Source organism: Rutidosis leptorrhynchoides, chromosome 2 (assembly GCF_046630445.1).
Source record: "Rutidosis leptorrhynchoides isolate AG116_Rl617_1_P2 chromosome 2, CSIRO_AGI_Rlap_v1, whole genome shotgun sequence".
Taxonomy (NCBI): Eukaryota; Viridiplantae; Streptophyta; class Magnoliopsida; order Asterales; family Asteraceae; genus Rutidosis; species Rutidosis leptorrhynchoides.
This window is the reverse complement of record NC_092334.1, coordinates 506,424,385-506,428,684: the sequence shown is the minus strand read 5'-3', so window position 1 is coordinate 506,428,684 and position 4,300 is coordinate 506,424,385.

Here is a 4,300-nt window from a genome sequence, read left to right as displayed (position 1 = left end):
CTACTTTTATCTTAATCTTTCATAATTTATATATCTTTTGTATCATAATTATAATAATAACAACCATAATAATAATAATAATAATAATAATAATAATAATAATAATAATAATAATAATAATAATAATAATAATAATAATAATAATAATAATAATAATAATAATAATAATAATAATAATAATAATGATAATGATGATGCTAATAATTCTAATAATAATAATAATATTAATATTTAATATTAATAATAATAATAATAATAATAATAATAAAGATGTTAAAAATAATAATAATAATAATATAACAAAAAATTATACCCTCAGGTAGCATCATCATAATCATGTATTCGTCATCATCGTCATCATCATAATTAACGCATCATCATCATTAACTACCATACATGCATCGTACCATCATCATTCTTTTATCTATGATAACACCTCACGGATCATCACTATCATTTAACATCTTATGATCACCATTATCTTATCGTTATACATTTCATCATGATCATCTATCACGAGCATCATTATTATGTATCTCACGTCCCTCATCATAATACTCACCTCATCACCACCGTACGTATTCATCATCATTTCCATCTACATCATCATAACATGACCATGTATCATCTATTGTTATCAACGCTAATCATTTTTTTTAAACCTCGCTAATTAAACAGAAAAAGAAAAATAGAGCAGCAGCAGAGATCGGCATCGAACAGTAATCTACATAAGTTGCAGCAGTCCATTATTTTAGTTTGGCCCAACAATGCTTTGCAATACAGCCCAATTAACAGAAACAACCCATAGAAATAATTGGAACAAGGTTAACGCGTTTTAAACTTTGGATTCGAAACAGATAATGGAACCGTCATTATCCAATTATATATCCGTCCCATCATCGCTTTATTATCATCATTAATTATTTAATTTAATAGAAATTGCATCAGATATATACTGCAATGAAATAGTAGGTTATTCATGGTGACGCTAGATTTGGCTCTTGTTAAACTTCGCAGCAGAAAAAAAATTATATATATCGAATATTGGTGGTTTTGAACTGAAACAGGAACAGAAGGCGCGAATATGGTGTTTCACGAAGGTGAAAGGTAGAGAGAGAAGAGAGAGAGAGAGAGTGGTGATCAAATGGTTGGCTTGTTTTGTTGAAGATGGTGGTGTGTCGGGCTGTGGTGGTGATCACGCGTAGAAAAACAGGAAGACAGAATCAAACAGAAGTGGATGATGGTTGAAAGGTTGTGGTGGGTTGTCTTGGTTACCAGATGGTGTGCGTGTGTGGTGATTATAAACAGAAGCACCTAAATAAAAGAGAGAGAAGAAAGAGAAGAAAATATAGGGATAGTTGTCGATGGTTACTGTAACTTGGTCATGACAGAAACGTAACAAGCTGCAGTAATAAGTCGAAGGTAGTGGTGATTAAATGACAAGTTGTTTTTATGGAATTCGATGTTGATTGATGAGGATGGTTGTGGTACATAACATAATAGTCATAACAGTTAGAAACCGATGGTATGATGGTAGTAAGTGTGTGGTTTTAGTGGTGGTCTTGTTACAAAACAGAAAACAACAACAATTAGATTGAATAGCAGTAGTATTCACTGTCTTGAAGGGTTTGTTTGTTGGTGATTCATGAAGAAGAGGAGGGAGAGAAAGTGGATTAGAGAGGAAAATGGTGGCTAATTGGGTGGTGATCCTAGGCTATTTACAGCTGAATGTTAGCTGCGATTTGCAGGTGTTTGATCGACTGGAACATAGAGATCATAAGTGGAAACGGGTTATAGAAAATAGGAGAGAGATAGTAGAAGGTGTCGTGCAAGAAAGAAAGGAGGAAGCAACAATAGTTATAACGAGTAGGCTATAGTTCGATGGTTTGATTCTGTGAACATTGATTAGAAACAGAAACTTAATAGTGAGTAGTAGTAATAATGGGTGGTTGTTAAGGTGATGATAGTAAAACGAAAATGGTGGTTAAGGTGGTGATGCTTGCAACCGTAACAAGTTTCTTGTGGTGGCTGGTTTACTATGGTTGAGGTGCTGACGGCGGTGTTAGTTTTAGAGAAGTGAGGATGGGAGGCTGTGATTTTTGTGGGTGTCTGTGATAGAGAGGTTATACATACATATATCACATATATATTAAGATATTATCATACAAGTAATAATTAATAATTAATAATTATAATTATATTATAGAGTTAATAATAGAGCATGTGAGTGCAGTAACATAATTCAATCATTCAGGAACAGTGTAGCACCCGGGACAATTTGAAATTCTCTAATTGACATAGTTTTTAATTATTTAGAAATCATGTTTCCTCAGACTGGATCTCGTGCTTCTTACTAAACAGTTTACATATAAAAGTCTTCAGAAAAATCCCCAATTTTTAAATTAACTATATTTATTTATTTTGGTCATTATGGTATAAAATTCAATCATTAATTTAATAAATAAAAATTATATCAACTGTCCCTCTCAATTCTGGGTAAAATATGAAAAATGTTTGGAGTTTAATAATTAGCTTCTAAATATAATTTTAATAAGCCTAAAATTTATATAGCTCATTTTCGGATCACCGTTTATTTTAAAATCACATAAATTCGTTTTTAACTTAACTAATAACTATCAAGATGACAAACGAGTGCTACGAGCGTTGATTAAATAAATTCTAAATCATATATATATATATATATATATATATATATATATATATATATATATATATATATATATATATATATATATATATATATATATATATATATATATATATATATATATATATATATATATATATATATATATATATATTTATAGTAATATCATATATTATTTCTTTTGCACACATGAATTAAATCATATAAGTTTCTATTTCAAATTAATATATATATTTAAATATATATGTATTTATTTACAGATAGTGGTTCGTGAATCGTCAAGAATAGTCGAAGGTCAAATGAATATATGAACATAGTTTCAAAATTTTCGAGACTCAACATTACAGACTATGCTTATCGTGTAGAATTCATATTAAGATTAAATTTAATTTTGATCGGAAATTTCTGGGTCGTCACACGCCACACAAATAATTACATTATATACATACACGTATAATTATTCCACTCACCTTGAAATATCCGCACAAGTCATGTATGTAAATCGCCTCCAAACGTAACCGAGGAAGCCTTTACCTATGATACACATATAGGTACAATACATGTAGTGACCCGAACTTTTCCATGTTTATATATATATATTAAATGAAATTGTTATTTACATGATTAAGTGTTTCCAACATGTTAAGCAATCAAACTTGTTAAGACTTGATTAATTGAAATAGGTTTCATATAGACAATTGACCACCCAAGTTGACCGGTGATTCACGAACGTTAAAACTTGTAAAAACTATACGATGACATATATATGGTTATATATATAGTTACAATGATTTTATTATAAGTATGTATCTCATTAGGTATTTTAACAATGAGTTATATACATAAAAATGAGACTGTTAATTTAAGAAACTCGAAAACGATATATATAACGATTATCGTTATAACAATGTCTTACTAGGTACATATGAATCATATTAAGATATTAATACACTTGGTTAATTATGTTAAATGATAAGTAAATATATTATTAAGTGTATTAACAATGAAATACATATGTAAAAATAAGACTACTAACTTAATGATTTCGAAACGAGACATATATGTAACGATTATCGTTGTAACGACATTTAACTGTATATATATCATACTAAGATATATTATATATCATAATATCATGATAATATAACAATTTAACATCTCATTTATTATAATAAACAATGGGTTAACAACATTCAACAGGATCGTTAACCTAAAGGTTTCAAAACAACATTTACATGTAACGACTAACGATGACTTAACGACTCAGTTAAAATGTATATACATGTAGTGTTTTAATATGTATTCATACACTTTTGAAAGACTTCAAGACACTTATCAAAATACTTCTACTTAACAAAAATGCTTACAATTACATCCTCGTTCAGTTTCATCAACAATTCTACTCGTATGCACCCGTATTCGTACTCGTACAATACACAGCTTTTAGATGTATGTACTATTGGTATATACACTCCAATGATCAGCTCTTAGCAGCCTATGTGAGTCACCTAACACATGTAGGAACCATCATTTGGCAACTACCATGAAATATCACATAAAATTACAAAAATATGAGTAATCATTCATGACTTATTTACATGAAAACAAAATTACATATCCATTATATCTAAT